We start from the raw sequence: 25644 nt of genomic DNA on the forward strand, positions 1-25644 counted from the left end.
ATAGAAAGGTTCAAGTATACTTAAGCTATGAACTGAGGAAACAGGATACATAAAGTTATTTATTAACAAGCTACATTCCAAGTTTTTCCAGGCAGTATGAAATAACAAATCAGAATAAATGCCCTCACCTCACTAGTAAGTATTAAGGATAAGAATGTTTCACTCAATTCCTCTGAAGACTGCAGAGGGAACCCATAACATCCCCCTCTGAGACAGAGCTGACATTTAACATTCAATAAAATGTTAAAATATTTCTTTCATGAGAACTGAGATTTAGAACACTGTAACAAATCAAAATCAATATGCATTTGCAACTGTGAGAAAAATCTTATAAAGCCTTAACAAAGTATCTCAGATTCATCCTAAAGCAGTTGAGCAACCTAGACATTTTTATGATAAAACAGACAAGGGGGACCTAAACACAAAATAGCAACCTATCCTGGAGAATATATGTGAGAAATTAGTTATAACAATGCTAACTGATATTCTCTCATAATCTATTCAGGCAAATATGGACACAGCTGTAATGTGCCATATCAACATCATTCTTTTTTATTTATTTATTTTAAATCCTCACCCCAGAACACTTTTCCATTGATTTTCAGATAAAGTGGGAGGGAGGGAGGGAGGGAGGGAGGGAGGAGAGAGAGAGAGAGAGAGAGAGAAACATCGATGTGAGAGAGACACACCAACTAGCTGCCTCCTGCACAACCCCAACCAGGGCCAGGAATGTAATCACAACTAAGGTATGTGCCCTTGACCTAAATTGAACCCACAACGCTCAGGCCGATGCTCTAACCACTGAGCCAAATCGGCCAGGGCTGAATTATTCTTAATCACTTTATTAATTAGAATTGATAAAAGAAACACTTTCTAAGTTATTCTAAAGGGTCTTACAAAAAAACAAAAACAAGCCCTGGCCGGTTTGGCTCAGCGGTTAGAGCGTCGGCCTGCGGTCCAGAGGGACCCGGGTTCGGTTCCCGCTAAGGGCACGTACCTCGGTTGCAGTTTGTCCCCGGCCCTGGTTGGTCGTGCGGGTGGCAGCCACTCGATGTGTCCCTTCACGTCGATGTTTCTCTCTCTCTCTCCCTTCCTCTCTCTCCCTCCCACTCTATCTGTACAAAAAATGGAAAAATAGCCTCGGGTGAGGATAAAAAAAAACCAAAAAAAAAAAAAAAAAAAAAACAAAAACAAAATCCCCTCTCTCAAATACCACACATACTCTGATGAAGAAGGAACCAACATTTCAGATATTCAAACAATTATAAAATAGGAGGATCCTGGAATTTATTTAGCCTCAGAACATTATGAACTACTCCAAGGTAGGAATAGTTTTAAAACACTTTTATTATTTTTTTAAGGTACAAAAAATTAGTCATCATGGGTTCTAATTTCTTGAAAAAAATTGTTTTAACCTGTGCCAATGCTGTTGATTGTCAAGAACTCTGATGAAGTTCTTATCCAAATAAAACATGCCAAGCATTTTTTTATTCAACATATCACAGCTTGCTTCCATTGTTCTTCACCATCACTATTATCCTTTACTGTTAGATTTCTCATCAACACCAGCCTATTGGAAATATACTGTCAAATAACTCTATAAAAATGTACATTTTAAGAAAAACTATCACAACTCTCTACCACTAAAATTTGAAGGATTACTTCCCTTATTATTTATTCCTAGAAACAACCATAGAAAGCTAACAGCCAGTAAGTCTAAAAATCTGAAATTCTATTTGAATGTACACATTTCCTTATAAACATTAAGTCAAAAGTGTTCACTCTAAATTCAAAAGCTGTAAAAAAAAATTACTATTTTAGCCCTGGCCAGTTTGGCTTAGCAGTTAGAGTGTCAGCCTGAGGACCAAAGGGTCTCAGGTTCGATTTCAGTCAAGGGCATGTACCTGGGTTGCAGGTTGATCCCTGGCCCTGGTTGGCATCCTGCAGGAAGGCAACCAATCAATGTCTTTCTCTCACATTGATGTTTCTCTTTCTCTCTTACTTTCTCTTTTTCTCTCTCTTCCCCCTTCCCTTCCACAATCAATGAAAAAATATCCTCAGGTGAGGATTAAAAAAAAATTAATCTGCATTATTTTGTCATGATCAAGATTGACTTTGGAGCACATTAATTTGGACTTCTGAAGATGCCAAATAAAATAAGTAGTTTTTAAATCATATATGTTCAGAATTAATAAATACAACACTAGCCCTGGCCTGTTTGGCTCAGCGGTTAGAGCATTGGCCTGCAGTCCCAAGAGACCCGGGTTCGGTTCCCACTAGGGGCGTGTACCTCGGTTGCGGTTTGTCCCCAGCCCTGGTTGGCTGTGCAGGTGGCAGCCACTCAATGTGTCCCTTTCACGTCGAAGTTCCTCTCCCTCTCTGTTCCTCTCTCTCCCTCCCACTCTACCTGAACAAAAAATAGAAAAATGTCCTTGGGTGAGGAAAATAAATAAATACAACACTACAAATCCTCTCTCTTTTTATCACACTTGTAATGCTAGGGGGGGATAATCCATATATAGAAATCACAAATTATTACTAAGTCTTTCCCTTTTCAGCATTATCAAGTCAATACTATACTATTTTTACATGACGAATAAAAAGTCAAAATAAAATTTCTGAAAAGGTGCTTTATTTAAAACCATTTCTTATAGAAAAGGAATCCACTGTTTCTCCTTGGAGAGTTTTAAAAATAGAAAATGTTCCATAGCAAAGATTATTTACAGAAAACAGAACCAGAAGTGCATTACCCTTTCAATAAATACACTGAACCAAAATCATCTAATATGGAAGAGGAACAGAATAAAAATACTAGTTTGTTAACTCTTCCACTCTTCATTTTAAATTGTAGAAAGATTTTATTATAACTGACAATATGAAAATGTAATCCAATAATCTTAGCCCTATAAAGCCTATCTTTCAACAGACTGCTATGGATCTACACTTCCTGTAGTTTCACCTGCCATCTCTCCCAACTTTTTTTTTTTAATCCTCACCCGAGGACATTTTTCCATATTTTGTTCAGAGTCGGAGGGAGGGAGGGAGAGAGAGAGAGAGAGAGAAACATCGACGTGAAAGGGACACATCGAGCGGCTGCCACCCACACGACCCAACCAGGGCCGGGGACAAACTGCAACCGAGGTACATGCCCCTAGCGGGAACCGAACCCGGGTCTCCCGGGACCGCAGGTGGCGCTCTAACCGCTGAGCCAAACCGGTCAGGGATCTCCCAACTTTAAGTAGGCACTAGGGATACAAGAAAGTCCCCATGTGCAACACCGATAATGAAGAAAGAACTTCACACTCAAGTTAAAAAAAAAAAAAAAATGTAGGTTTTGTTTGCCCCTAGAAACTCAGCATCCAATACAGGTGTCAATACATAAAAGGCGCTTAATGAGTATCTGTTGAGTAAATGAAGACGTTTAATCATATCAATGTTGCATTAGTTTTCTTTTTTCCTTTGAGTTCTCCCTTGCTCAAAAAGCAACTCGAGGTCATACCACAGCCCCTTAAAAGCACATTAACTTCTTTATTCATAATGAAATTGAAAACTGGATCTCAAAAGAACAAAAAACAATCCAAGCACCTCTGATTGTCTCCATTCTTTTTAAAGAAAATTAGAAATAAGGCTTATTTTTAGGAAACAGAAAATGTCTATCAACTTTCCTCAAGACGAGAAATTCCACATTTCAAACATTTTCTACGTCGGTAATATTGGTAGTAATAACTGATCACTCATCAACAGTACGTATATGTTGGGTAAAAACAAAAAGCAAGCATATAAATAAACTACAGGTTGTTTGCGAATGTTTTTTTTTTCCTTAGAGTCAAGAGGGTATGTGCCTAAATTTTACCAGATGTAAGACCAGCTTTGTCTGATGTTTCAAGATTCATTCATTCATTTACTTATTTTACTGAGCATCTACTGTATGCCAAGCCCTTTAACAAAACACGTAAATTCTGTAAACTGACCATCAGCACCAAATTCCCCTACAAACGCTTATCATTTAAAATAATAGTAGCTAAAGAGGAATCTCAACGTTGTTTCTTGTACACAAGAAGTCAGGCCACTGGGGTTCCTTTCCAGCTATTAATGCGGCATCAGCGAGCTGCCACCTACCACACACGTTACCTGAAATCACAACTAAAGCAACAAGCGCTGGGTAAAACAACCTGTAAGAGTAGCTAGAGCTCCTCCGGGAAGGTGGTTCGGGCGTTCATTCCAGGGCCAAAAAACAGCCGCGGCGACACCCGCGGGCGGGACACGCTGGACGCGTCAGGCGAGCCTCCCGGACCCCGGGCAGGGGGTCCCCGCCCTTCCCAAGCCCTCACCTGGTGGACCCGGCCCTCTCCGCCCTCCCCTGCGCCGCCCTCCCGACTTCCAGACCTGCAAAGTTGGGGGGGAGGGGTTCTTCATTTCCATTTCACATCGGCTGGTGGTGGGCTTCCTCAGCCGCCCGCCTCCCGTGAATTTTGAACTGAGCAAATAATCATTTCTCAAAGAAAATGGAAGAAAACCAAAAGGCAGGGTCCACATGAGGACCTCACCCAGACCTGAAAATGGAGCCGCAGGCTCAGCCCACGGTCCGCAGCGCGCGGCGGGCAGGGCCGGGCCGCGCTCGCCCCGGAGCCCTCGGCGGCAGGCATTCGGGGCTTCGGGCCTCCGTCCAACAGGCCCCGACCTCGAGGAGGGGAGGCCGGTGCGCGACCGGGCTGCGCTGTACTCACCGTCGTCTTTGTCTCGGCCGCCCGCTCCGGCCGCAGCCGCTCTCAGCGCCGGCTCCGCGGCTCCTACCACCCCCACGCCCGCAGCTGCGCTCCCCGGCGCACTCACCGCTTCCTGGCCCCTCCCTCCCCGCTTAGGCTCCGGCGTAGGAAGGGCGAAGGGCGGGGCGAGAGGCGGGGCGCGCTCCCAGGGCGGCGGGAGGGCCGCGCCGCCGCGCAGCTGCCGCCGTGCGGGCCGAGCCCCCTGTCCGCCGGCCCCGCCCCCTGCCGGCCTGGGGCTTGGACTTTCCCCGGACCCGAGCGACGTGCCGCACCCTCGATCTACCCGGACTAAGAAGCCCCCTCCGAGGCGAGCGGAGGACCGAGGGCCGCGGCTGAAGCATGCTCGGAAAGGGATGAGCCAGAAGATGGCGACTAAGGCTGGGTGGGAACGCGCGGGAGCCCCGCCCCGCCCTCGGCGGTCGGCGGCGGCTCGCCCCGCCTCCCCGAACCGCGCGGAGAGGTGGTGCCTGCGCTCCGAGTTGGGCGGTGGATGCTCCTAGGCGAGCGAGGCTGGTACTGAGCCTCCGGATTAGTTGTCTTGTCAGTGGGTGGCAGTTGAGAGATGCCCAGATATCATCGGACCACTGCTTTTTTGGAAGCTTTTTTTGTTTAATGTAAATATAAGAGCCGTTGAAACCGTCAATAACTGGTTTACGGGCGACAACATCCACCTGGCATTTGAAATGTGTGACATTAGTTGTCTACTGGATCTCTGAGACTCCTTTAATTGTACGTTTTACATATTCCCAAAATCAGAAACACACGAGTGCCCCTATCTAGCAGCCAGCACTTTATTAAAATGTCAGAAGTTTTCAAGCCTACAATACTTGGAATATAGTCATGTACATCTTCCCCATCTCACTTGACTATATTAGTACAATATTGGTTTTCTTTCCCCTAAGTTTAGAGTTCCCCTTGCACAGAAAGCAACTCAAATCCATGCCACAGCCCTTCTAGTTAGTTACTCAGGCCAAAAATTTTCAGTCATTTCTGGCTCCTCTCATTCTCTCATCTCCTCCAATCTGTCAAGCAAACCTGTTGTTGGTTGCAACTTCAAATTAAATCAGAATCAGACCACTTCTCACCTGCACTATTTCCATTTCTCTGGCCTTCACTCACCTGCTTAATGATTTCCCAGCCTACCATTAACTCAGTCTATTGTCAAAACAACAATGAGAGTATCCTCTTACGAGAAGTCAGTTCCTGTCTCATCTAGTCATATACCTCCAATGGCTCCCTATTTCATTCCTTGTTAAAGGTAGGGTCTTTACACTGTCCTACAACGCCCTTGGATTTGCCTTTTCCTGTACCACTCTGACTCCAGCTCCAACTGTTCATTGTTGCTGAAATTCTCCAGACAAACTACTACTTAGGGTCTTTGCCAAAGCTGTTCCCATCAACATTCTTCCCCAATTCCACTTTCACCTCTTTTAACTCCTTGCACATATTTCACATTAACAACGATGCTTAGCCTAACCACACTATCTAAAATTGCAACCGTCCAGATCCCAATTCTCAATCCTTGCTTTTTCTTTTCTTCCCATGACTCTTTGAACCTTGCAACAATCTTTATGTATTTTTGTATGTTTATCTTTTAGTGTCTGACTTCTCCAATAGAAGATTGATTTTTTGTGTGTTTTGTTCAACTGATGTATCCCAAGTGCCTACAATAAATGGAAAAAAATGTTAAGCCCCTCAAAATAATAAAAAATTCAAAGCAACAAAAAAAATGACCAATTTTTTTATTTTAAACTTCCTCTTGGTTCCAATTTCTATCGGTTTACTACCATAAGAGCTTTATCTACATAACAACATAAGCATTTGATTTTCTAGTTATCCTAAGTACAGTGATAATTTGACATTTAATGCAATTTTCCTAACCAATTATATCCTGGTATTTTATTTCACTGAGTGGGAGTAATGTGATAAACTAGAGGAAACCTGGTGTGAAATTCAAAGGTATATTAATTCTAAAAATTTCCTAGGACAAACAAAACAGAAAATTCTGAACATGGCTTCCTTTGAATTACAAATGCAGTCATCCTGTGTGAATGCCTTAAGTTCCTATCATGTATTCATAAAGGTTAATATTAAGTAAACATTTATTTTTAGATTTTCCCTATTTGGCTTATATCATATATAATTGAATACCTTGATAATATCTCATTTTAGTTGCTATTCATATACCCCTCCTGTCAGTAGAGGGGGGAAAAGTCAAATTAAGAAGGCAATTGTATTTAATGGTAGGATACCTTTTGTATAAAAGTCCGTATGTATAATTATTTGTTCAGTATTATATTTATAGCATAGTCTCTTTACATACTTAATTTATCCTTTATGATTTAAAACAATTTAGGGCTACAGATTATTCCTTACAATTTGGATTTTTTTAAAAATCCTAACCTGAGAATATTTTTCCATTAATTTTTAGATAGAGTGGGAAGGAGGGAGAGAGGGAGAGAAATATCAATGTTAGAGAGACACATCAATTGGTTGCCTCCTGTAGGATGCCAACTAGGGCCAGGGATTGAACCTGCAATTGAGGTACGTGCCCTTGACCAGGAATTGAACCCGAAACTCTTTGGTGTGGGCCAACACTCCAACCTCTGAGCCAAACCGACTAGGGCAGAATTATTTTTTATAAAATTTTAAAAAAAATTTTTTTTTTAAAACAAAAAACATTGACAATGTATTTCATCAATTTCAAAATATAAATCACAATAATATCAAATAATTTTTCACAGTCAATATTTTGTGCCTGTACTATCCTTAAAATTGTTACCAAATAAAAGCTTATTACAAAAGGACAGGGTAGAAAGTAGACACTGTTCACAAAATATATATTGAAAATACTGCTAAAAATAAATGGCAACTGTTATAGTACAAAACTGTTACACTTACTAGTTCATAAACAAGAAGATTATCTCAACAAAAGTAACATGGTATGTTTGTATTGTAACAAATAATGGAAACATTAATATCAAGGACAACAGCAAACAATGTGTTGGTCTAACCAACTGCTATCCTATTCATGAGCTCATATAGCTGCCGCATTGGCCTGATTTTCCCATCTTTTACTTAAATAAATTTTTCTTCAAAAATGTTAAAACAATTGGATTTTTTTCCCTAAAGGTATGCTATTAATATTTTTTAAAACTACTTTCTAAAATTTGATACCAGCTATTTTTCACATACAGGAGAGATGGTGTATGGAGTCCGAGTCTGGAATTCAAACTCTACTGGATAATTAGTTGGGTGACACTGAACAAGGTTCTTTCTGTTTCTAAACTTGTCTTTTCTTCTAATTTAATGAAACCATAATAGTACTTACCTCTAAGAATTGTTGGGAGAAATCAATGAGACAACCCTCAAGCAAAGTTCTTAGTCAGGGCCTGGCACATGATAAATGCTGATAAATACTAGCTATTATCATTACACAAGCATATACTTAAGCCCATTGCCCTATATTTGTAATACTGAGAAAATGGCTCATAATAGGCCACAGATGGGATGGTTTGAGTTCTATATCAAGAGAGAACTATATGCAACTAACTGAATATTTTTTAAATGGCACTAACATTTCTCCTATGGCCACTATGTGCCAGGTGCAATTCTAGGCAGCAAAGGAAGCAATGAGAAATAAGGCCCAGACCTAGAATAGCTTTGTGGTTGAATCACAAGAGACATACATTAGTAAATAATTATTTTCAAAGTAGTATGAGACTGCCCTGGCTGGTTTGTCTCGCGGTTAGAGCGTCGGCCTGCAGACCAATGAGTTGCAGGTTCAATTCCAGTCAAGGGGATGTACTTTGGTTGTGGTTTGTCCTCAGCCCTGGTTGTTGATGTGGCTCTATCACATCGATGTTTCTCTCTCTCTCTCTCTCTCTCTCTCTCTCTCTCTGTCTCTCTCTCCCTCACTCCCGCTCTATCTGATGATAAATGGAGAAATATCCTTGGATGAGGAATTTAAAAAAAAAAATCAAAGTAGTATGATCATATTTCCTGGTTTGTCAGGGACACCTTTTGTCCTGGCTTAATGGTTATTTGTGCCCCCTTTTATTCTCAATACATCTAGGTTTAGATGACAAATTCTGTGATCATCCCTAGTTAGAAGTATGTGTAAATTACTTGGGGTACAGAGAAAAAACCATCAGTTCTGTGTAATGCTATTGAGACTTAAACTGCTCCTTGAAAAGAACATCTAAATTTGTCAACTCTACCAAGACCAGGAGACAAAGCAAGTCTAACTAATACACAGAAACAAGCACAGGGAGGCAGCCAAAATAAAAAAGATAAACACGTTCCAAATGAAAGAACAGAATAAAACTCCAGAAAAAGAAGTAAACAAAATGGAGATAAGCAATCTGCCAGATGTGAAGTTCAAAACACTGGTTATAAGGATACTCAATGAACTTAGAGAAAACTTTAAATAAAGAGATAGGAAGCATAAAAATGGAGATAGAAAAAATAAAAATGGACCAGTCAAAAATGAAAATACAATAACTGAAATAAAGTATACCTTAGAGGGAATAAACAGTGGATTATATGAAGCAGAGGACAGAATCAATGATTTGGAAGACAACACCCAATCAGGACAGCAAAAAGAAAAAAAATTTTTTTTAAATAAGGATAGATTAAGGGACCTCTAGGACAATATCAAAAGCACCAACATTCACATCAGAGGTGTACCAGAAGGAGGAGAGAGCAAGGAATTGAGAAACTATTTGAAGAAATAATGATGGAAAAATTCTCTAATCTGGTGAAGGAAATAGACCTACAAGTCCAGGAAGTGCAGAGAGTCCCAAACAAGATGAACCCAGAGAGTCACACACTAAGACACATCATAAGTAAAATTTCAAATGTTAAAGACAAAGGAGCAAGAGAGTGTTGGCTGGTGTGGCTCAGTTGGTCGGGCATCATCCCATGCACCAAGAGGTCACTGGTTCAATTCACAGTCAGGGCACATGCCTGAGATGCGGGCTTGATCCCCAGGAGGGGGCATACAGGAGGCAGCTGATTGACATTTCTCTCTCATCAATGTTTCTATCTCTTCCTCTCCCTTCCCTTCTCTCTAAAATCAATAAAAAAACATTTTTAAAAATAATAAAAAATAAAACAGCTACTATTGTGTTATACTCATAAATTCAGGCAAAGTTTAGCTAGGTAAATATTAAAAAATAAAGAAGCACGAGAAAAGCAGTTAGTTACCTACAATGGAATTTTCATAACACTGTCAACTGATTTCTCAAGAGAAATTTTGCAGGCCAGAAGGGATTGGCATGAGATATTCAAAGTGACTAAAAACAAAGACATCTAGTCTTGGCCAGTGTGGCTAAATGGTTAGAGCCTCGGTCTGCTGACCAAAGGGTCGTAAGTTTGTTTCCCAGTCTAGAGCATGTACCTGGGTTGCAGGCTTGATCCCCGGCCCTGGTTGGGGAGTATGCAGGAGGCAACCAATCTGATGTGTTTCACATAAGGGTCTCTCTCTCTCTCTCTCTCTCTCTCTTGCCCCCCTCCCCCCTCCATCCATCTGTCCCTTCCACTCTAAAAATCAGTGGAAATAATATCCTCTAGTGAGGATTTAAAACAAAAAAAGGGCCTACAGCCAAGATTACTCTACCCAGCAAGATTATAATTTAGAATCAAAGGACAGATAAAGAGCTTCCTGGGCAATAAAAAGCTGAAGGAGTATTAGCAGAAATATTAAAGGGGCAAGAAGAAGAAGAGACCAAAACTATGAATAATAAATGGCAATAACTACATACCTATCAATAATTACTTTAAATTTAAACAGATTAATTGCTTTAATCTAAAGACAGGGTGGCTGAGTGGATAAGAATAGACAAGAGCCATATATGTGCTGCCTACAAAAGACCCACTTTAGATCAAAAGACACATACAGACTGACAGTAAAATATGGGAAAAGATATTTTATGCAAATGGAAATGAAAAAAAAAAAAAAAAAAAAGCTGGGGTAGTAATACTTATACCACACAAAATAGACTTTAAAACAAAGACTATACCAAGAGACAAAAAATGACCCAGTAATTGCACGTCTGGGTATTTATCCATAGAAACCCAAAACACTAATTTGAAAACACATGTGCAACCCCATGTTCATTACAGCATTATTTATAATAGCCAAGATATGGAAGTAACCTAAGTGTCCATCAGTAGATGATTGGATAAAGAAGGTGTGGTACAATGGAATATTATTCAGCTGTAAAAAGAATGAAACCTTGCATCTGAACAACATTATGAGCCTAAGTTTATTATGCTAAGTGAAGTAAGTCAGAAAGAGAAATATAAATACCATATGACTTCACTTATATGTAGAATCTAAAAATCAAAATAAATGAACAAAATAAACTCATAGATACAGAGAACAAACTGATGGGAGGGTGGGAGGAGGTTGAGGGATGGGTGAAAAGGGAAATTGCCAGTTATAAAAACAGTCACAGGGCCTGTTCGGTGTGGCTCAGTGGTTGAGTATTGGCCCATGCACCAAGAGGTCGCCGGTTTGATTCCCAGTCAGGGCACATGCCCAGGTGGGGAGCATGTAGGAGGCGGCCAATCAATGTTCTCTCTCATCTCTCTCTCTCTCTCTCTCTCTCTCTCTCTCTCTCTCTCTCTCTCTCTCTCTCTCTCTTTCTCTCTCCCCACTTCCTCTCTCTGTAAAAATCAATAAAGAAAAAAGTTTGTTAAAAACAGTCACAGAGCCCTGACCAGTTTGGCTCAGCAGTTAGAGCATCGGCCGGCAGTCCAGAGAGACACAGGTTCAGTTCCCACTAAGGGCATGTACCTTAGTTGCAGTTTGTCCCCGGCACTGGTTGGGTCGTGTGGGTGGCAGCCACTCGATGTGTACCTTTCACGTTGATGTTTCTTTCTCTCTCTTCTTCTTCTCTCTCCCTCCTGCTCTATCTGAACAAAAAATGAAAAAATGTCCTCGGGTGAGGATAAAAAAAAAACAACAACAGTCACAGGGATGTAAAGTACAGCATAGGGAATGTAGTCAATATTATTGAAATAACTATGTATGGTGTTAGATGGGTACTAGACTTATTGGGGTGATCACTTCATAAGTTATATAAGTGCCTAATCACTATGCTGTACGCCTGAAACTAATATACTATCACATGTCAACTGTAATTGAAAAATTAAAAATTATTTAAATAACTAAATAAATAAACAAATAAATTGGCCAAGTGGACCAAAAAAAGGAAGAAAGGCAGAAGATTTCATTTTTATTATTCTGAGTCAAAAACAAAGCTTTACTATACTTAACAAACTTAGTAAATCCATTTAACCAATGTTTTATGAATAGTTTGGGGATTTCATATTTTTTCCCTGAAGATATAAAAGTGATACTCCAAGACACAAACAATACAACATGTATTTATTTATTTCTTCAGCAAATATCTTTTGAACATCTATTATATATACATGGTATGTCTTCAGTGTGACAAAATATTTTTTTTAAGTACAAGGACACAGTGAAGCACCATAAAATCTAGTAGCAAACACCAAGTATCTTAGCTAAATATTCAATAAGATAATGAGACACATAGCACATGAAGTGTGATTTGGGAAGATTGAGAAAAATCAGTAAACACGTGGAATTTATGGAGAAAGGAGAAAATGACCAGCTTAGAGGGAAATTATAGTTCATGGCCCTTTCTGTGACTGAAACAGCCAAAGGTAGCAGAAGGAACCTAAGTCGAACTTTGCTTTAAACTTTTACCCAGAGTTGACCCTTGCTGCTCATCAAACCACAAATATTCATTGAATGTCTTCTGTTTGCCAGGTAGTATACCAAGTACTACGGGAAAACTTCATATAAAGCATGATCTTTGTCCTTAATGAAATGTCACACAGTAACATTGGAATAATTAGACACAGTAGCCTTATGAATGCAGTTGAGGGGAACTGTATTGGTCAGAAAAAGTTTCTTGGGGAGGAATTTGAAGTGGGTTTCAGGGAAGAAATGAGTCAGATCAGTGTTTTCTAAACTCTGGATTGCACGCCCCTGGTCGTGAGAGAGATGATTTTAGGTAATAGCATACTACACTTAAGAGAAGCTGAGGAGGGTAAGGATGGGGTACAGGCAGCTTGCTTAGCTTCAACACATAGCCTGTGGTACAATTGCATTATAGCCCTCAGGTAACAAACAAACAAACAAACAACAAAACAAAGCAGAAAAAGAATTGGAATTTATAACAAAAATGCTTCTGGAAACAGCCAGGAGCCTTTGGAGAAGCATTCTGCTATGTCAGGTTAGAGACCACCAGTGACTAAGAATTTCATTTTTTAAACAATTAACACCTATATGTAGCAGGTAAGTCATATTTTCCACATATGATAGTGATGAAAGTGACCTTTAGACATTTGTTAAAGTTAAAAAATATAGCTAAAAGAACAAAACAAAAAACCTCTCAAGTAAACACTAGTGGCAATAAAGAGAGAAGAGATGTGGCACCTTAGGGAGCACAAAGCTTGGTGAGCAAAGGTTTAGTAACTGGCACATTAAAGGTGAGTTCCCAGGGAGAGCAAGAGCCACAATGGATGTTGAGCTGAATACTGGCAGACTGGCATATAGAGTAGGGAAAGAAAGAGTCCAAAAAGCAGATAACCACGAAGAGTGGAGTCTGCACTGGGCTGTGGGCAAGTGGAAGGTACTCCTCCCTGCACCTTGAGGAAGCTCCTTGGCCCAGAGAAACCAGCAGAACTGGCCCCAGTGTCCTGTTAAGAAGCCATTTAACAGGCATCAGTGGGACTTCCATCTCCACGATCTAACAGGGCTCCAGCAAGAGAAAATACAGAGGCTCCAACGGACCTCAAACTGCCTGGACATTGAGCCCTTTAAACAGGTGGGACAGAAATGTTACACTTCCTCCTAGCATAGAGATCTACACGTTATTTTTACAATGAAAGCTTACGATGAGTAAAATCTGGAGGGAAAGTTGGAAGAGAAGGAAATGGCAAACCAGGATTCTTCACATCTCATCCTCCACTCCTCCCCCACTTAGTGTTACTGGCTGATAGTGATTTCGCTCCTGCTTTTGTCCCCATGACTAGCTAAGCTAAGTAGCTGGAAGGATTCTGATACCTTGCTCCCTGCACTGCCACTGTGGTGGTGTACATGCCCTAATCCTTGAAACCTGTGAATAGGATGATATATCATCCCCATGGTCATGTTACATTATATGTCATAGTTGACCTTACAATAAGTTATCTGGGTGGGCCTGATCTCCTTACATGAGCTCTTAAAAGCAGAGTTTTCTCTGGTTGCTGGCAGGAGAAGTCAGAGAAATTCAAATCATGACAAGGATTTGGTGTGCCATTGCTGGCTTGAAGATGGGGGATGGGGCACATGACAAGGAACACAGCTGGCCTTTGAAAGCAGAGAGTGGCCCCTGGCTGACAGCCAATAAGGAAACAGGGGCCTAAGTCCCATACCCACAAGGAACTGAATTCTACCAACAACACAAATGCACTTGGAAGCAAATTTTTCTCCCAGTCTCCAGATGAAAACTCAGACATCCAGGCACCTAGATTTCAGCCATGTGACACAGTGAACATTGAATTCAGCAACACCATACTGACTTCTGACCTACAGATAATATAAGCTAATAAATGGGTGTTATTTTAAGACACTAATGGTCATTTGTTACACAGTAATAGGAAACTAACACAACCACTGTCACTGAATTAACCCTTCTCCAGACAGGCTATGAGGTGGCTCTCCAGACCCGAGTATATCTGTGTTTCCCCTCTTGTCAGTCCATAAAGACAAATGGATCAATTCTCAAGTATCAGTAAACAAGCCTGGGTCATTTGTGACTGTGTGGGGAGGGAAACCATGAGAAAAGATAGGAATTCCTGATATGTGAGGGACTTATATTTTCTTTTGGAAATATGACCTTATTTTGAAGTAACAGGCTGGTGATACCTCACAAATGTTGGTGGTAGAATTTCTGGTAGCATATGGTGCCAGTTTCCGAAAAGGAAAGACAGTGTGCTCTAGTAAGAAGAGAATGATCTCTAGGGTCAGGTGGATATGAGTATGTTTTTCAGATTGCTAGCTGTTTGATCATGGGCTTGTAGGACATTTCTTAACCTCCTTTGAGTCCCAGTTTATTTATCTTAAGACAGTAATGATACTTCTCTAATAAGATTTGGGGAGAATGTAAAATCTCAGGGCTTGCAGCACAGTAGACTATCAATAGTTTGTCTCCGTTATTAGTGCAGAATTTTTTCATAGCTTCCTTGCAATGTTTTTAAAGCAAAAGTAACTAGCCCAGCTGGGGTGGCTCAATGGATTGAGCATCATCCCATGGACTGAGAGGTCCTAGTTCAATTCCTGGTCAAGGCACATGCCCAGGTTTTGGGCTCAATCCCAAGTAGGGGGTGTGCAGGAAGCAGCTGATTAATGTTTCTCTCTCACATTGATGTTTCTATCTCTCTGTCTTAAAAAAAATCAATAAAAACATATTTTAAATAAATAAAGCAAAAGTAACTAAATTATAGCATATACTTGACTGGTGCTATTCTACAGCAATATAATTCATGCCACACAAGTAATTTAAAATATTCTAGTAGCCACATAAAAAAGGTAAAAATAAACACATGAAACTAATTTTAAAAGTATATTTTACATAACCCAATATATAAAAATATTGTAATTTCAACATGCAATCAATATCAAAATATATTTTTTAACTAAGACTTCAAAATTGTTTGTATTTTTTATATTTATAGCACATCTCAATTCAATATAGCTATGTTTCAAGAGCTCAATAGCAACATGTAGCTAGTGGCTATGGTATTGGACAGCTCAGTACTAGACCTCTAAATAAGTGTTTCAATAAATTCTTCTTTACTCTTTGTTAATTATAAAATAAATATAAATAGGTGATGAATAGATAGTTATAGATATATGAGAACACATATTCACACACATCACTCTCTAGCATATCCCAAACACAAATGGTTTTCTTTTGTTTAGTTTTGTTTATCATCATCTGGTTACAGGGAGTCACACTTCAGTCAGATGATCAGGGTATACGTGGTACATGGGTTTCCAATTTCAAATTCCACAACATACCACAAATCAGAGCTATATAGCCAAAGCAGAGTAATACTAGGAACCATGATAGCTAGGTTAAAACGAAAACCTATCTTGCACAAAAGAATACACATTAGTTTTTAAAGTAACTCTAGTAAAGGATTATATATTTATTTCCTTTGCTTTTCCTTTGAAGACATTGGACTAGATTTTTTGGACTCTACATAAGCTTAATTATTTAAGTCAATTATCTCCATTATGTGAGAGTAAGGACTAAAGCAAACCAGAACTGGTGGGAAATAAGAGCGATGCACAGCAGCATGTAGAGACTCACAAAATCTATGATACTTCTACTGGGATTGTCAAAGATGGCTCAGACAGTGAACTTTCCCCTAGGGTGAAGACACTCAGATAGAAAAATTAGGACACATCCAGATGTGCATAATACAAGGTGGAATATTGAAAGAGATTAAGAGATACCAAAAAATATATACAATGAATATCTGTAAGAACAGAATCTTTTTCAGTGGGGATGAGGGAATGTTTCCTAGAAGACTGTCCTTTGTGAGAGGTTTTAAAAAATGGATATAAAGTATGGTTAATAGAGCTTTATTTGATTCAACAAATATTTGTTGCCTACCTACTGTGTAGTAGACCCCACAGTAGACAGCAGGGATTTACAAAGTAGGTACTAAGCTGTTGGGATGGGGACGGAGAATAATAAAAGACAAGTAAAACCAGCAATACAGGACTGTTCTGGATTTCAACAACTCTTGTACCTCTGACATCCCTCTGCCTCTGAAGTCTTCTAGGCTCTGCCTCTTGTACCCACAACTTTTTGTTTCTTCTCCATTTCTGAGCCCATTTTGAATACAAATCTTGGTCTTGCCTTGTTCTCAGGCCACCCTGGCCTTGGAATGAATGTTTCATTCTCTGGCCTCTACCACGCAGCCACAAGACTCTACCCAGCCTCCAGCTCTGGCACTGGTCAGGAAGCTGATGAATCAAGAAGCTGCCACCACAGCTTCCGGCATTACTCTAGTGTGAAGAGGAAGCTGGGCACAGTTTGCTAAATATTATCATAGAGACCGTTCTAGTGGAGGATATTTAACTCAGCCTGTGTGGATCCAGAAAAGATTCCTAAAAGAGCAGGTGCTTGAGAGGAATTTTCCAAAAATAAAATGAAGGATGATATGTTTTGGCACTGAAGAACAACATGTAAGAAATCAGGGATAGCTGAGAGTGTGATGTCCTTAGAGAACTACGGAATGAGTGCAGGGTTAGAGAAGGATACCCATGGGCATGAAGAAGAAATGAGGCTGGACCTGCAGAAAGAGATTAGGTCATGCAAAAGAGTGTGGCTTTATTTAGAAGATGGCAATAAGTAGGTAGAAAGACAAAATGCACTAGTGATGTTGATTTAAGAATAAAGCTTATATATATGGACATGTCATTAATGTATCATACATAACCTTTGAACTTCAAAATATTATTGCCTCAAGTACTTCCTTAAGAAGCTCCATGTAGCATTCATTTATAAAGGGCAGCATGTGAAAACTTGAAATGGAATTATAGTACCTACATGATTATTTCATGCTCATCTGTTTGCTTTTAATAAATCATCAGTATTGTAGAGGTTGATTGTTTTTCCTGGTTAATTTTTCATTAAACTGAACAGTTTTTGTTTTTTTTTATTAACCAAGGTTATCTTTTTATGAACAGTAATTACATACACATGCGATTCAATGGGCAATGGCAATGTCACTTCTATGACTTATTCTGCTGTTTATTTATTATTTCCTCGACATTTTTTGTTTGTTTTTTTCTCTTGTTCTCTCACATAGAACTGCATATTCCACTCTAGATTAAATGTAAAGAGAAAAATTATGAGAAACTCTTAGAAGAGGCTGATGTCTTAAAACAGAAATACTATAGATAACTTATTTGGGGGAGTGGGAAGTTAACATTTTGACCATTTGAAAAGCTCATGGGACTTTCTTAAATGGAGAAAAGATTATTCTTTTTTTTATTCAAGATAATTACCTTTAATAAAAAGAATGATCTCCATAGCGATTTATTGGTTTAAAAAAGTGAAAAGGATTAAAGGGGCTTATTACAGTTTCTCACTCTAGTAGCAAGACCTTCACAATATATTTTGCTCACCAAGAAATAATTTCAGTTCTAATTTCATAGTCCATAAATTGATAAATTGTAAATCAATAAGAAAGATATGTAAAATATTACAATAAGTCATGTATTTGTTAAGAATTCTGGCAAACAGCCCAGTTGGTATGGTTCAGTTGTTGAACATTGACCCATGCACCAAGAGGTTGCTGGTTCGATTTCCAGTCAGAGCACAAGCCCAGAATGTGAGCCTAATCCCCAGTGAGGGGTATGCAGGAGGCAGCTGATCAATGTTCTCTCTCATCGATGTTTCTGTCTCTCTCGCTCTCTCCCTTCCTCTCTCTCTAAAAATCAATGAAGAAAAAAAATTTGTAAAAATTCTAATAAATAGCCCTGGCCGGTTTTGCTCAGTGGTTAGAGCATGGGCCTGCGGTCAAAGAGACCCGGGTTCGGTTCCGCAAAGGGCACATACCTCGGTTGCAGTTTGTCCCCGGCCCTGGTTGGTTGGCAGGTGGCAGCCACTCGATGTGTCCCCTTCATGTCGATGTTTCTCTCTCTCTCTCTCTCTCTCTCTCTCTTTCTCTCTCTCCCTCCCACTCTGTCTGAACAAAAAATAGAAAAATGTCCTTGGTGAGGATAAGAAAAAAAAATCTAATAAATAGCTATAGTGTGTTACTGCCTATACAGGGGTGGGCAAAAGTAGGTTTACAGTTGTTTGCATGAAAAATAATACAACAATTAATAAATAATAATACAAGAATAAACTCTGTGTTTCACAACTGTAAAACTACTTTCACCCACCCCTGTATCTTTACTTTGTTTTTATGTTTTATATAGTTTTATTACATCTATATACATTTTTAAATTACATTTTTAAAATTAATGTACTTTTTTTAGTAGTTTCAGGTTTGCAAAATATTGGGTGGCAAGTACAGAGAGTTACCACATAACCCTCATCTTTTAAAGAAGATTTGAATGTTTTCTGTTAGAATTATTCCTGGAGGCTTGATTTTCTTTAATGTTACTGTAAATAGTTTCTTCTGTTTAATTATGTTTTCCAGCTGTTTGGTGCTAGTATATAGGAATGCAATTGACTTTTGTCTTTTATTTCACACTTTTTAAAATTTGTAGATTAGTTTGGGTTTTCTTTGTAAAGATTATTTACTACAAATAATGATCATTTCATTTCCTTCTTGCCAAACCTATGCCTATGCACTGGTTAGGACCTCCAATGTTAGATTTAATAGAAAACATGATAGAGGAACCTTTGTCTCATTCCTGTTTTCAAAGGGAATGCTTCTAATATTTTTCCATTTAAAATGATATCTGCTGGCCCTGGTTGGGTACCTTGGGTTGGTTAGAGCATTATCCCAATATGCCAAGGTTGCAGGTTCAATCCCCTGTCAGGGCACATACAAGAATCAACCAAGAATCAACCAATGAATGCATGAATAAGTGGAACAACAAATAGGTCTCTCTCTCTCTCTCTCTCTCTCTCTCTCTCTCTCTTTCTCTCTCTCTCCCTTCCTCTCTCTCTCAAATCAACAAATTTTTTTAAATGATGTTTGTTTTAGATTATCTATAGATAACTCTTAATTACATTAAGGAAGATGAGACAGTAGATCCAACGTATATATAAAAAGTGTCCTTAAAGATATGAACCCTTTCTCTAGAAAGGATCATCTTAAGTATTTAAAGACATAAATTAAGACAACTTTTCTCCAGATAAAGGTAACTTCACTCTACTATAAACTAACCAACATGAAACACATCCTAGCAAGAAACTTATTGAGCATCAAAGATAAGGGAAAAATAAACTGGTTTGCCAGGCAAAATTTTGTGTTTCATATTTCTTCATAGCCCTGATTAGAAGTCAGACTAATGTCCTCAGAGAACTCAAAGTCCTCAAGGATAGAATGTGTGACTCAAGGATTTTATACTCAGTAAATTTCTTTTCAGATATAAAAGCAATGTAAGTACAATTCTGAATATGGAAGAATTCAGGGAATATAATACCCATGAGTTTTTTACTTTCGGTTAACTGAGAGATAAATGGGGGCAAAAGGACACAATAGGAAATATTGAATTCATTTAACTGGGAAACTAGAACAAAAGAAAAGTCAGGTTTGTGGTTAAAATGTAAGTGTCATATGTTCTAATGTTAAAGAAATGTTATTTTTAACAAAAGTTTGGACAGGAAGAAAAAGATAGACTCAAATGATACATATAAGAAAATTCATTTGGGGATTCCAAGTGGAAGCTGCACTAACATTCTCCAAAAACCAAACTGGTATTACAACTAAAATATAGAAACATGATTCTGAATAATCAACTGAAGACTAGCTGGAGAGAACCCCTATAACCAAGGATGTATAGAGAAGCCCACACCAAGACTGGTAGGAAGTGTAGAGGTGGGAGAGGGCTGGCTGGGCTCCCACAGGCAGCAGCTGAATTCCTATAGGGATATGTCAGCTGTGGGAAGTTCCCCTTAAGAAGTCTGGGGTCCTCCAAGACATTATGCTCAATTAATATTTGACAAAGGTGGCAAGAACATACAATGAAGTAAAAATATTCTCTTTAATAAATAGTGCTGGGAAAATTGGACAGGTACATAAAAAAATGAAACTGAATCACCAACTTACATCATACACACCAATAAATTCAAAATGGATAAAAGACTTAAATGTGACTCATGAATCCATAAAAATCCTAGAAGAAAATGTAAGCAGTGAAATTTGACATCACAGGCAGCAAAATTTTCACTGATACAATACCTAAGGCAAGAGACACAAAGGAAAAAATGAATAAATGGGACTACATCAAACTAAAAAGCTTCTGCACAGCAAAAGAAACAAGCATCAAAATGGAAAGGAAACCCACAATATGGGAGAGCATAATTGTCAACCATACATCAGATAAGGGGTTAATTTCCAAAATATATAGAGTACTTATACAACTGAACAAAAGGAAGACAAATAATCCAATAATGGGCAGAGGATGCCCTGGCAGGTTTGGCTCAGCAGTTAGAGCTTCAACCTGCAGACCAATGAGTCATGGATTTGATTCTGGTCAGGGGCATATACCTCGGTTGTCGTTCATCCCCGGCCCTGGTTGGGGTTGTGTGAGAGGCAACCAGTCGATGTATCCCTCTCATGTCGATATTTCTCTCTGTCTCTCCTTCTCTCTGTCTCTCTCTCTCTCCTTCGCTCTCTCTCTCTTTCTCCCTTCCTCCCTCCCACTCCATCTGAAGATAAAATAGAAAAATATCCTTCAGTGAGGATTAAAAAAAATGGGCAGAGGACCTAAATAAATACCTCTCCAAACAGGACATACAAATGGCCAGGAAACATACGAAAAAATGGTCAACATCACTAATCATCAGAGAGATGCAAATTAAAACAACTATTAGGTATCACCTCATACCTGTCAGAATGGCCGCCATCAACAAATCATCAAATGACAAGTGCTGGTAAGGGTGTAGAGAAAAGGGGACTCTAGTACACTGCTGGTGGGAAGGCAGACTGGTATAGCCACTATGGAAAACAATATGGTGTTTCCTCAAAAAATTAAAAATTGAACTGCCATTTGACTCAGTGATCCCACTTCTAGATATATATATCCTAAGAAGCCTGAAATACCAAATGGAAAGAGTATGTGTACCCCTATGTTTATAACAGCACTATTTACAATTGCTAAGATCTGGAAATAGCCCAAGTGTCCATCAATAGATGAGTGGATAAAAAAGCTGTGGTACATATACACAATGAATACTATGCAACTATAAGACAGAAAGATCTCTTATCCTTTGAGATGACATGGAGGGACCTGGAGAATATTATGGTAGGTGAAATAAGCCAATCAGAGAAAGACAAGTATCACGTGATTTCACTTATATGTGGAATATAATGAACAAAACAAGCTAATGAATAAAATAGACCCAGGGACACGGAAGCCGGGATCAGACTGACAAACCTGAGAGGAAGGGTAATGGGGGAGGGAAGAGTTAAACCAAAGAACTTATATGCATATATGCATAATCAATGGACATAGACAACAATACTGGGGGGTGGGCAGAATTGGGAGGACAGTGTCAATCGGGGGAAAAAGAGAAACATCTGTAACAATAAATAAATAAATAAAATCCTAATATAAAAGGGAAAAAAAGAAGTCCAGGGTTTAAACCCCAAGCTGAACTCTCCAGCCCAGAGTAATGAAACCAGGAAAGGTACCCACATAACAACCAGCTGTGAAAAGCACCAGAGGTTCTGTCTGGCAGGGAGAAATGGCTAGACACACAGGCACTCTCTTGAAGGGCCAATGCACTAAATTTCATTTGAACCCACTCACCTTGGGCTCTGGCAGAGGGAGGTCAGAGTGCACCAGAGCTGCATGAGGAGAGCATGAGGTTGGCTCCTGGGAGAGAGATGGGAAAGCAGCTGCCAGGATCCCTGTGCTGAGTCATTCCCTCATGCTGCAGAAGCCATCTTCCCCACGCAGAGTTTTCTATCAATGAAGCTTTAGCCTTGGGGGAAGCAATTACTCCATGTGTTGGAAACTCTCTAGCCCCACCCTGTGGAGTTTACACCTGGCTGAGGACTACAGTCTGAGGCTCATTAAGTGAATGAGACCAACAGTCAACCTGCTGGCAGAGGCAGATCCCTGTGTGCTTTGAGTTTTTGTGTGAATTGCTCCTCTGACTGGGGTTAGTTAAAATAAACCCTGGTGTACAACTTGGTCCTTTACATACACACCCAGGCCAAGCAGAGGGACTAAGAAGCTGTGTATCACTGATAATTCTAAAAAGGGTACTAAGGGCCAGTCACAAACAGCGCCTGACAGAGACCTGTATCAGAGACCCCCCCAAAAAGTCCCCAAACCAATAAACTTAGGAGCCAGCTTCAGTCAACAACAGAGTAGGATCCAATAAGCTTCACAAGCAGAATATCCACAAGGAGATTTTGGCAGGCTCCAACCCCACTGAAGCAAATTATACTTCATGTGATAAGCACCTGCACAGCAGCCTGCACACTGTATTGGGGGTTGATCCTCACTGTTAGCCAGCATGAGGGCCAAGTCCATACATGGATGAGCCAATAGAAATCAAGACTCAATTATAACAGGAGGGCCCACACAATGCATACAAGCAACATTATTGAAGCACTCAAGTGTAGTCATCAGGGAGACTGTGCCACTGGATCCCACAAGTCATGCACTACATAAGGCCACCATACCAAGACTGGGAGTGATAGAAAATTTGCCTAACACAGAGAAGCAAAGCTAGATAGTCAGCCAAAATGGCAAAACAAGTTCCAAATGAAAGAACAAGAGAATTCTCCAGAAGAAGAGCTAAATGAAATGGGAATAAGCAATTTATCAGATATAGAGTTTAGAGTAATGATTAGAAGGATGCTTAACAGCATGAAAAAAAAAATAGAAACTATAAAAGAGAACCGGTTATAAATGAAGAATAACATAGCTAAAATAAAGAATACATGAAAAGGAATAAACACCTAATTAGAGGAAGTCAAGGATTGGATCAGCAACATAGAAGACAAGGTAGAAAAAAAATCACATAAACAGAAAACCAAAAGAAAAAAACAATTAAAAAACAGGAGGACAGTTTAAGGGAGCTGTGGGGCAATATGAAATGAAATAACATACGCATCAGAGAAGGACCAGGAGAGGAAGAAAGTGAACAAGAGATAAAGAAACTGTTTAAAGAAATAATGGCAGAAAACCTCCCTAACTTAGTGAAGGTAAACGTCACACAGGTTCAGAAAGCACAAAGAGTTCCAATCAAGATGAACACAAAGAAGCCGATGCCAAGACACATCATAATTAAAATGCCAAAAATTAAAGACAAAGGGAGAATACTAAAGGCAGTAAGAGAAAATCAATGTGTTATCTACAAAAGAGCTCCCATAAGGTTGTCAACTGATTTCTCAACAGAAACACTGCAGGCCAGAAGGAAATGACATGATGTAGCCAAGGTAATGCAAGGCAAGGACCTGAAACCAAGACTACATTATCCAGCAAGGCTATCATTCAAAATAGAGGCAAAATAAAGAGTTTCCCAGGCCAAAAAAATAAATAAATAAATAAAATAAAAAGGTTAAAAGAATTTATTACCACCAAACCAGGATTGCAAAAAAAATGTTAATGTGGCAGCGGTGATAATAATAAGAAATAGAGAGAGAAACATGAGCATAATGAATAAAAATGACAATAAATAAGTACCTATCACAAATAACTTTATATATATACATGGATTAAATGCTTCAATCAAAAGACATAGGGTAGCTGAATAGATAAGAAAACATGACCCATATATATGCTGTCTACAAGAGACTCACCTCGGAAAAAAAGACTCATACAGGATGAAAGTGAAGGGATTGAGTCCAGCCAGTGTTGCTCAGTGGTTTGCATCAAGAGGTTGCCACTTCGATTCTTGGTCAGGACACATGCCCAGGTTGTGAGCTCAATCCCCAGTGGGGGGCATGCAGGAGATGGCCAATCGATGTTCTCTCTCCCTCTCACTTCCTCTCTCTCTCAAATCAATAAAGGAGCCCTGGCCGGTTTTGCTCAGCGGTGGGAGCATCAGCCTGTGGACCAAAGAGGCCTGGGTTCGGTTCCCACTGGGGGCAGGTGCCTCAGTTGCAGTTTGTCCTCAGCCCCGGTTGGGGTCGTGTGGGTGGCAGCCACTCATTGTGTCTCTCTCACATTAAAAGAAAAAGTAAAATCAATAAAAGAAAAAAAAATTAAAAAAAAAAAAGAAAGCGAAGGGATCAAAAAAAGTTTTAATATGTAAATGGAAATGAAAAAAAAGCTGGGGTAGCAATCTTCATATCTGACAGATAGACTTCAAAACAAGGGCCCTATTAAGGGACAAAGAAAGTCACTACATAATATTAAAAGGATTGATCCAACAAGAGGATACAATTCTGGTAAATATATACACACCCAATACAGAAGAACCAAAGTACATTAAAATACTTTTGGAGGACTTTATAGGAGAGATTGACTGCAATACCATCATAGAAAGGGATTTAACACCCCACTGAAACCACTGGATGAATCTTCTAGACAAAAAAATCAATAAAACATGCCCTGGTCAGTTTGGCTCAGCGGTAGAGTGTCAGCCCACAGACCAAAGAGTCACAGGTTTGATTCTGGTCAAGGGCATGTTCCTTGGTTGTGGTTTGGTCCCCAGCCCTGGTCAGGGTCCCGTGGGAGTCAACCAATTGATGTGTTTCTCTCACGTCAATGTTTATCTCTCTCTTTCTCTCTCCCTCCCTCCTTCCTACTCTATTGGAAGATAAAATGGAAAAAAATATACTCAGGTGAGAATTTTTTTTAAATCAACAAAACAGAGACCCTAAACATCACACTAGGGCAGATAGATGCAATTGATATTTACAGAATATTTCACTACAAAACTACAGAATATATATTCTTCTCAAGTGCACATGGGTCATTCTCAAAGATAGACCACATGTTATAATACAAACTAGGTCTCTACAAGTTCAAAAAGATTGAAATCTTATCAAGCATCTTCTCAGATCACAATGGCATAAAACTAGAAATCAACTACAAAAACACTCAAAAGCATTCAAACACACGGAGGCTGAATAGCATGTTATTAAATAATGAATGGGTAACCAATGAGATTGAGGAAAAAAATAAAAACTT

At 39.4% G+C, this 25644-nt stretch overlaps 1 protein-coding gene across 1 annotated transcript in view; it reads right to left on the minus strand.

The window, feature by feature from the left end:
* Nucleotides 1-4746, minus strand: part of CDC42SE2 (CDC42 small effector 2) — a 137768-nt gene extending 133022 nt beyond the window's left edge. Inside the window, exon 1 of the mRNA XM_036282029.1 lies at nt 4728-4746. The gene's annotated coding sequence lies outside the window, so the exon portion shown is untranslated. The remainder of the gene's footprint in view (nt 1-4727) is intronic.
* Between the last annotated feature and the right edge of the window lie 20898 nt (nt 4747-25644).

Source organism: Molossus molossus, unplaced genomic scaffold (assembly GCF_014108415.1).
Source record: "Molossus molossus isolate mMolMol1 unplaced genomic scaffold, mMolMol1.p scaffold_m16_p_4, whole genome shotgun sequence".
Lineage (NCBI taxonomy): Eukaryota > Metazoa > Chordata > Mammalia > Chiroptera > Molossidae > Molossus > Molossus molossus.